The following is a 10,018-nucleotide window of genomic DNA, read 5'->3' as shown; positions in this document are numbered from 1 at the left end:
CTGAGATAGAACAGTCCTGACATTTGGAGCCACTCCTCCAACTGGAGATTAGGCACAGTCTCCTGTAGTCCTTTCACATCTGCCATGAGGCAGATGAGAAAGGTTGTCTACTTGAATCTTTGAAAACATTTACGTTCAAAGCAGAGGATAAAACATCAGAACAGTCTCACTGATAATGACAAAGCACGAGAGGTCATTAAATACACACAGTTGTTAAATCATAATAGACGTCTAGACCAAACATTAAGCACTCCAAGATTGAAGTTAGTCAACATGGACAATATGCTCTATTCTAAAACTGTGAACATTCCTTCAGTCAAAGTAAAGCAGAGGGCAGTAGCTGTAGTAGCGTTCAAATTTAGACTCTTCATAGGTTCCTCTTTCAAGCCAGCAAATTCTCTGCTGGACTGATGAGAGAATAAGTTACAGACTATGAGTCTGGTTAGCAGCAACACCTCTGCTTCTTTGAAAACACATAAGCATCTCTTTTAGCACCTTACATTGAAGGCCTCCCAATACAATTTGTCTGTTTGTCATGTCAATAGATTTAGTAAATGTTGTTGAGGCACGGTTGTCTAGCTAGCCTTTTTCATAGACTGACAGACTGAATGGTTGATTGACAGGTTGATTAACTGAGTAATAGTAGAATGGATTATGGTGGATAACTGATTGACTGATCGATTGATTGATATTCTACTGGATGGATTGACTGGTGAGTTGTACTGATGGAGGCAGATCTTGGACAGCTCGCCTGCGGTGAGGTGTGGATGGTGTCGCGAAGAGGCCGTTCTGAACACGTATATACAGGGAGATCAGAGAGACCAGCAACTCATCCTGTCAGAGATAAAAGAGACATGTATCAATCTCTTAAACATTAACAAACAAACACAATCAAAACAGAAATAAACACACATAGAGACATCACTTACACAATCACACTACCCTGTTGCTCTCTGGTTGCAGCCATCTCTCCACAGCAGTCCTGTATGCCTTTGAGCTCCTCTGCACTGTGCTCGTCCAACCGGTATGGTCTGAGCTGACCCTCGTGGATCAGACGCACCACAACTGACGGGGCAGCCGGAACCCACACAACATGTAATCAGCAAGTAGTGGCCATTATTTGTGTCCTGATATTGTGCAACAGTGTTTTTTCTACTTGATGTGAATAAACATTTTAGTTACTTTTTGGATAAACACTGAATGATAATGAATCTACTACTTGTAGACTACTTACCTGTGTTGTGTGAGTAGTAAGGCCTTGTCCTTCTCTGTGTTGATGACGGTGGAGCCCCTCCTCGGTGGGGGGGGGGGGGGGGTGAAGGGGGGCGATGATAGATGCGTCAACCCGCGTGATGGCGACGCTGCAGGGGAACGCTGCCTGCTCAATGGCCTCACTCTCCATGGCCAGTCAGACGTCATCCACATGCACCTCATCTGGAGCCCCGAAGTCTGGCCACGTAAACTACAGGAGGGAGGGAAGAGGGAGAAACACTGGTATCCACATAAATACAACACAATGCATGCAGACACAGCTTGAAAGTCCTGAAAACAAACCAGGCTAAAACAAACTAAATAAACCACAGAGGACACATATGAAAAATGTATGCAAAAAAGGACTACTAAATATCTCTATTTTTACGGCTGTAGGATCTGTGGCTCTTCTAACAACACTGAGACCGAGGTGAGCCCTGTGTACACAATACACATCGAGAGACAATACACACATTTACAACTACAGTACACATTAATAAATGCATGTTAAAATACACAAAAATACGCAGAAATATGCAAGTCTCTTTGCAGACCCTCCCTGCCCACCCAGTCTCTATCCGCTCTCACCTCCACATTCCTGAGCTCCAGCACGTTGTGTGTATTACCGCTGGTGCATCTCCATCTTGGGGGCGATGCCACACACACACCACAGGTCATGTCATTGTAGTCCCTCGCCGTCAGACACTCAAAGGCCCAGTAGCCACTGACCAGCAGCTCCTGGACATTGGCCAACTCCTCGGGTCTCAGAGATTTGACTGATCGACGGAGGGAGGAGGAGTTGGAGAGGGGGGGGGGACAAGCAGATTGAGGGGTGAGAGGAGGAAAGAGGAATGGAGGATGAGTAAAAAAATAAGAGCGAGAGAGAGGGTTGGATGAAGAGAGGAGAAAGAAAAGAGAGAGAATAGATGAAGTTAGAGATGGGTGAACCTGGACAAAAGTAATAGCTCAAAACCATCTGAACTGTCAGTTGCTCCAAGCGAGTCTTACCAGGGTGGTTGTGGAAGTGGTCCAGGATTTGTCCTGACTGCCTGGTTAGGATGCTCGCCCAGTCTGAGCTGGCTCCAGATTTTAAAGAATAGATCCACACTCACCAACAACCTGTTGCCAATGTTGAACAGACCTGGGTGGAGGTCGGTGAAGCTGTGTAGGGCCAGACACTGGGGGTTGAGACACACCTTCAAATCAAATGCTATTGGTCACATTCAGCTGGAAATAGGCTGTCTGGATCAGTGTATCAGTCAACAGCCAGCGGTCCTCTTGCCATGCTACAGAAATATGAGACAAAACACCAGAGACACATGATAGAGACCTTTCCTTAAAGGTCACCACCGTTGTGATTGTTTTTGTTGCAGAGCTGAGAAGCTTCATCCAGCATGGTAAAAAAAACTATGCAGTACATATTGTGCTCTTCTATCACATGTGTGATGATATCAGAGGGTATAAAACAGTGTTTGTTGTTTGCAGTAACTTCTTTGTTGTTGTAATATCCCAAACGGAAGTGGCCGTTTCATCATTGACGATTCCAGCTTTAAACCAAACTATTGTACAAAACACCAGAAATGTGAAACAGTGACCAACCATTGAGCTAAAACAAAAACAAAACTACACAAACAAATCTTCTCACCTCTGTCCTCCCGTAAACAGGGATAGTGACATAGAGCACAGTGTGTGGCTGTAGACTCATAGAACCATGGCCAGCCTGACTGGACCTGCACCTCCCCAAGCCTCCCTGGTCCTCCTCCAACTCCTGATCCCCAGCCTGGGTGGTATTGAGGACCACCTGGGTGGAGTTGAGCTCCTGGATGTGGGCCAGGGTGTCGTGTAGCTCAGCCTCACTCTCTGAGATCTGCAGGGCATGGTGTAGCAGCTGCAGGGTGGACTTGCGCTGGAGCTCCCTCTGGGCTGAGGTCAGGGTCTGGTATGGGTCTAACAGAGCTACTGAACCACCCTGAGAGAGAGAGATAGAGAGAGAGAGAGAGGAGGATAGGGGGATGGAAGGGAGGGAGAGAGTGAGCGTAAGAGAAACAGTGAAGGAGGGGGAAAGGGAGGGGTAGAGGGAGAGGTAGGGATACAGGAGACAGGGGGATGGAGAAGTAGAAGAGGAAAGAGGGAAAGAAGTGAGAGAAGATGAGAACAGAGAGATGAGGTTAGAGAAGAGTAAGGAAGAATTCAGATGCCAACAGCGAGACAAACAGCAACACTAAAAGATTGTGTGATTCCCTCCAGCAGTGCACAGATAGGAGTCAACCTGTGCCCAGCACATGCCCCTTTGCCCTCACACTTTGCCTCACCCTTTTTTTTTTACTCTGAATTGTTGGGAAAGGGCTCATAAGTAGCCTAAATTTGTAAAGTCGACACCTGTTGTTTTCGGCACATGTGACAAATACAATTTTATATTAGATTATATATTAGATTATTATATTAGGTATCCAAACAAACATGGCTTGAGATGCGGTCCCCAGTCGAGTGTGTGTAGTTAGCAACAGTACTGCCACAGCAGCATAACACTTGACCACACTTGATTTACTGAACATCAGCGTCAATATTTGGTCTGGTTGGCTCATATGCACAGCAGAGAGGCAGAAAGACAGAGAGGTGCCACGGCATCAATGATATTCGCTCCGACTTAACTCCATCCCTTCCTCAGGTGGTAGCAACAACACAGATAGTCTAGACTCTAGTTAACCACCATATACTACTTAAAATATCCACACAAGCCACTAGCCAGCCAGTCATACATCTTGACTTATAAGATTCTGTATATTATCTTATGAAGTTATTATTTAAGAGCATTGAAGATAAATCACAAATCAGTAAAAAAAAATATATTAAAAAAATAAAAGGAGCCTCCCGAGTGTCACATCGGTCTTAGACACTGAGTGCTGAGGCATTACTACAGCCTCGAGTTCGATCCCAGGCAGTGTCACAGCCGGCCGTGATCTGAGAAACCCATGAGGCGACGCACATCTGGCACAGCGTCGTCCGGGTTAGGGGAGGGTTTGGCCGGCAGGGATGTCGTTGTCTCAACGTGGTCTAGCGACTCATTGTGGCGGTCTGGGTGCCAAAAGTGAGTGTGTCGTTGCAGAAATAAATGGGCCTCTGCTAAAAACAAATGAAATGTTCACTAAAGGTATGTTATGAATTTCGAGATATGAATTATGATTATTTTATTATTATTTTTTTTTACGTGTGCATGGTCCTGCCCTCCAGACTGACCTGTACCATGTTTCCGTTGCCTTTCTTCCTGCACAGTTCCCATCCACAGCAGGGGCTCTCTGTAGGCTGTTCTTGTATATGTAGCCACATGACGGGTTCTCACAGCGAACCCCTGCCCCGCGCCGTAGACAGACTTAGGTCCTGACAAAGGAGGAAGAGACAGTCACACAGAGGACACATGTCATACTATGAGCCAACATAGAGTGGGAGTAATACAGAAAGGTCAACATTGTCACACTCCAACAGACAACACTGAGCCCTGCAAAGGAAAAGTGTGGATGGCTTATGCTCCCCAAAATGTAGTTTAAAAGGTCCCACTAACTAGTGTGGAGGTAGATTTATGTTATTTTATAGGTACATAATATAACTTTAAAAACAGCTGGATATCTACAGCCATATTATGGCTGCTTTGTTGTCTTCTCAACTTTGCCTTTGTCAGGAGGGAGAGTAATCCACTGGACTAAGGCACGGCCTAGTTTCGGACAAATAACAACACAGTTTTAGGCATGTGTGTTTACACAGCAAAGAAGCATTAATCCAATCATGTCAAAGTATTGAAATAGGGCTGTCGCATCTGTCCACAGTAGTGCCCACCTGTGTTTAAGGGGGCGGAGAGGATGGCTCTCACAGATCACGACTGACCATTCACACTGTTCTTCTCCTGAACTTTGACCCTGGCACCAGTGACAAGTGTTCCAGCCCAAGCTCAGCTCAAAGACACCAGAATTTACACTTTAAATAACTTTTAACAATTAAAACTTGAAGCCCACTAAGAGAAATACTCACAGGGCTTGTTTGAAAAATAGATTCTCAGTGTGACCACCTAGGAAAAATGTAAAAAAAATAAAGGATAAATTATATAACATTATCCATGGTAATGCTCACATCATAGTAGTTGTCTGAGTCCCTGACACCACTGCAGTAGGCAGTATGATTCCCTGGCTGTTGGCTCTACCCCTCTCTGGTGATGACCCTGCTGTAACTGCACGGTGCATCGGTCTTCCGGACTCCAGTGGTCCTCTCCCTGCATTACACCCTCCAGGCACATTACTGGGAGGGGCTGTCTGGTCATCAGAGGGAGGCACACCAGTCTCAGGGGTGTCCCCAGGATTGGTTGGTTGTTTCTGGGGAGAAGTCTTGAAGGGGCTGCACCTTCCACTGGAGTCGTCTTCACCTGAGACATGAAACATGGAAAATTTGTGGCACACATATACTGTTTAAGTATATGACTCATTATTTTCCTACCAATAAATTGACATTTTCACTTCACCCTCCATACATACCTCCAGTTGGGAACCTGTCCGTGGCCCCCTTGGGCAGGAGGATGTAGTTGGCCCTGGGGAGGATCCTACAAAGCCTGGGAGCTCCTTGGAAGGGTCCAGCGATGTCTACGGAGGACACAGAGAAGAAGGACTGGTGTTATCTTTAAGACTAGGGCCAGGAGTTTTTCTTGACCACACTATCTTAGACAGAAGACACACTGGTAGAAATATGAGGTAAACATACAGTGTCTGTCCCTTCCTTCTCCAGCTTGGCCTTCTCCAGGTAGTAGCCTTTGTCTGCCACGTTGAGCCTCTTCCAACACCCACTGATCCTCTCGATGATCTCAGACTGGTGCAGGCTGGGGAACTCCTGCTGTATGGTCTGGTGCACGTCAAAGTAGTACAGCAGGTAGGCTGATCTGGAGGTGAAAGGTCAAACTTTATAAATAATTGATATCTTGACTGATACAGCAGTCAACTCAACACAAAGATTGGGTCATTTGATTTAGTTTGCTCCGTCTACCCGAGCAATCCAAATCAGGTGCACTCAGACAGTGTGAAAATAGTGAGTATGTCATCTGCATTGACTGTTTGGGTCCAGTAAAGTAGACTACCTGGGCTTTTGGGGTTTCTACATGATCTCCCCCTGCTGAGCCTTGTTCTTCTTCCTCTTCTTTTGAGATTTGACCTCCATGAGAGTGTAGCAGCTCTGCACCTCCTCTGACGCCCTCTATTAGTCTCCTCATACACCTCCATGGTTTCCATGGCTACAGGGAGCCGAGGAGAGCCTTGGGAAGTTTAGTGACATCATGATTTATTAATTAATTCTGTGTCCATGCGAAACAGAATCAAAATGACAAGGGGATTGGTATTAGGGCTACATATTATGTACATTCCTTCATTTAATACTCCTACCATCAAGATAGGGACATTCTAGATCAGTAGCCTATGTAGGCTATCAAATAATGTTATGGGGATGTAGATAAATGTATGTCCTTCAAAACAAGAGATTAAAGGTCATACTGTAGTAACTGTGCAAACTCAATTGTAATCCTTGGCAGCGTTCAATTAACCTGAACCGCAGTGCACTGGTCTATGGCCCATGACGTGAATGTTCAAAGGCAGTGAGGGAGGAGCACCCTCTCAAATCAAACAGCATGGTTCACAAACATACAGCATCTCTTTCCATAAAATATATTTTCAAACTATACTGAACAAAAATATAAAACACAACATGCAACAAAATTTGACTGAGTTACAGTTCATATAAGGAAATCAGTCAAATGAAATAAATGAATTATGCCCTAATCTATGGATTTCAAATGACTGTGAATACAGATATGGACTGGGACATTTTCAGCTTCCAGGAAATGTGTACAGATCCTTGCGACATGGGGCTGTGCATTATCATGCTGAAACATGAGGTGTTGGAGGCAGATGAATGGCACAACAATGGGCCTCAGAATCTCGTCACGGTAACTGCATTCAAATTGCCATCTATAAAATTCAATTGTGTTTGTTGTCCATAGCTTATGCCTGCCCATACCATAATCCCACCGCCACCATGGGGTAATTTGTTCACAACGTTGACATCAGCAAACCGCTTGCCCACACAACGCCATACACGTGGCCTGCGGTTGTGAGGCCAGTTGGACGTATGACAAAAATCTCTAAAACAACGTTGGAGGTGGCTCATGGTAGAGAAATGAACATTAAATTATCGGGCAACAGCTCTGGCGGACATTAGACTCCCGAGTGGTGCAGCAGTCTAAGGCACTGCATCTCAGTACTAGAGGTGTCACTACAGACCCTGGTTCAATTCCAGGCTGTATTACAACCGGCCGTGATTGGGAGTCCCATAGGGTGGCGCACAATTGGCCCAGCGTCGTCCGGGCTAATGTTTGGCCGGGGTAGTCCGCCATTGTAAATAAGAATTTGTTCTTAAACTTACTTGCCTAGTTAAATAAAGGTTAAATAAAAAATACATATTTCTGCAGTCAGCATGCCAATTGCACTGCTCCCTCAAAACTTGTAGCATTGTGTTGTGAGAGAAAACTGCACATTTTAGAGTGGCCCTTTTATTGTCCCCTGCACAAAGTGCACCTGTGTAATGACCATGCTATTTAATGGGGGGGGGGGGGGGGGTGATGCAATGCAAGCTAGAACCGCCACTGGTTGGAGATGATGAAAGTCATCGACCTAGATGGTCTGTGGTGAAAAGGAAAAGGAGAAAGAATGGCCCTGCTATAAGCACTGCTGCCAGCAGTGGCACTTCTAGTGTTGAGAACGTGAAGAGAGTGAAGGTACTGAAAAACAAAAGTAATGGGGGGCATAGTGGTTGAAGCCAAAATACTGTTCAGTAAGAAAGAGGGGCAGAGAAGTGAAAGCCTGTCAGTATTAATGTTTGAGAAGGTTGTACCTAAGAAAGTACAGATGGCTTCCTGGCTTTTACTGTTAGAATTTGTTCCACCTTGATGGTGTTTTAAATGCCAAATAATGGGAAAGGTAGAGGCTCTGTGCAAAGGAAAGAAAATATGTGCCAAGTGTGGCGGTTATGATTATGGTGAATGTGGGAACAATGTCAAGGTTAAATGTTGTAACTGTGGGGAGGAACACAGTGCAGCATTTGGTGGATGCCAGGTGCAGAAAGAGGCTAGAAAGGACCAAAGATATAACATCACTAATAGTGTGTTATATGCAAAGGCTGCAAGGCAGTTTGGGGGAACTATTAGGCAGAATGATGGAGATAACAGGATTACTCCTGGAACAAGTGGACCTACTGTAGGAAATGTTGCTTATGTTGGTCCTGACACGGACACGAGACCTGTTCAGAAATCTTGCTTTCACAAATGTGTTGTTTCAAAGGACACCTTAAACTAGGCAAGTCAGTTAAGAACAAATTTTTATTTACAATGACGGCCTACCGGGTAACAGTGGGTTAACTGCTTTGTTCAGGGACAGAACAACATTTTTTTTTTTTTTACCTTGTCAGGTCGAGGATTCAATCCAGCAACCTTTCGGTTACTTGCCCAACGCTCTAACCACTAGGCTACCTGCCGCCACAAGTTGAACTGTTGCCGATAATAGTTGCCCTCCACTAGGTGGAGTACGTACAAGTTGTTAGAATTATAGTATGCTCTGATTCTCTGTCTGTATTGAATAGTTTATCATCTGGTAAATCTAATAGGAGTGACCTACTATTGAAGGTATTAATGTTGTTATGGAGAATAGGTGTATTAATGAGATTCTGCTGGGTCCAAGCACAGTGGAAGGGAAATAAATTGTAGACCAGTTAGCCAAAATATTTTTGAAATGAGAGATAATTTATATTAATGTTCCACTGGGTGGAGGTGAGGCCAAATGTAAGATCAGAGACATTTTGATAGATGTGTGGCAGAAGAGATGGGACTGGGCCCAAGGGCCGGCATCTATATGCCTTCCAAAGAAAGGTTGAACTCGTCACAACATCTGTTTGTCAAGCATGCTAATGGTTTGTGTCTGGAGTGTAAGGTCGATGAAACGGTGGAGCATGTGTTGTTATATTGTTGTAAGTATGTTGAAGAGAGGGAAAGATTGAAGTGTGGGATTATTGAGGTTGGATGGGGTTCGGGGGTTTGGAAGGGATTTGGGGGATGGGGTAGGGTCTATTAGAAGTTAGTAGGGCTCTTTTTTATTTTCTCAGAAGTACTGAGTTAGATAGGAGGATTTAGAAATATTGTAAACCGTGATTGACCACACACACTTCAGCACAGTCGGTGGCGGCATGTACCTTAAACGTTGGTTTGCGGACCGCCATTACATCATAGAAGAAGAAGAAACTACGGTTTCCACTAGTCTAGATAACACAGCAACCTATCCCTGACAGTGCATGTGGGGTAAAATCAATTATGACACATACCCAGGAAATGATAGCACGGGAATAATATCTGAATTTAATCCAAGCATGATACACCTGCATTGCTTGCTGTTTGGGGTTTTAGGCTGGGTTTCTGTACAGCACTTTGAGATATCAGCTGATGTACGAAGGGCTATATAAATACATTTGATTTGATTTTGATTTGATTTGACTGACAGCAACTACAATTTTCAAATTTCCATAGGCACAGATCTAGGATCAGTGTCCCCTAACCATATCCAGCCTCGATGGTTGAGAGGTAAAACAGCTAGCTGACTTGCAATCAGTGCAACTTTGCCCACAAGCAAATAGTGTTCCAAGCAAAAGTAATCGTTCTGACGTGGCGGTGCATCCTAGGCATATGAGTAGATCA

At 44.7% G+C, this 10,018-nt stretch overlaps 1 pseudogene; it reads right to left on the bottom strand.

Moving 5' to 3' along the window:
• Positions 1-812: 812 nt before the first annotated feature.
• LOC139365788 (HMG domain-containing protein 3-like) lies at positions 813-6,515 on the bottom strand (annotated as a pseudogene).
• Positions 6,516-10,018: the final 3,503 nt, after the last annotated feature.

Source organism: Oncorhynchus clarkii, chromosome 14, assembly GCF_045791955.1.
Source record: "Oncorhynchus clarkii lewisi isolate Uvic-CL-2024 chromosome 14, UVic_Ocla_1.0, whole genome shotgun sequence".
In the NCBI taxonomy this organism is placed as follows: domain Eukaryota; kingdom Metazoa; phylum Chordata; class Actinopteri; order Salmoniformes; family Salmonidae; genus Oncorhynchus; species Oncorhynchus clarkii.
This window is presented reverse-complemented; position numbering and strand designations above follow the sequence as displayed.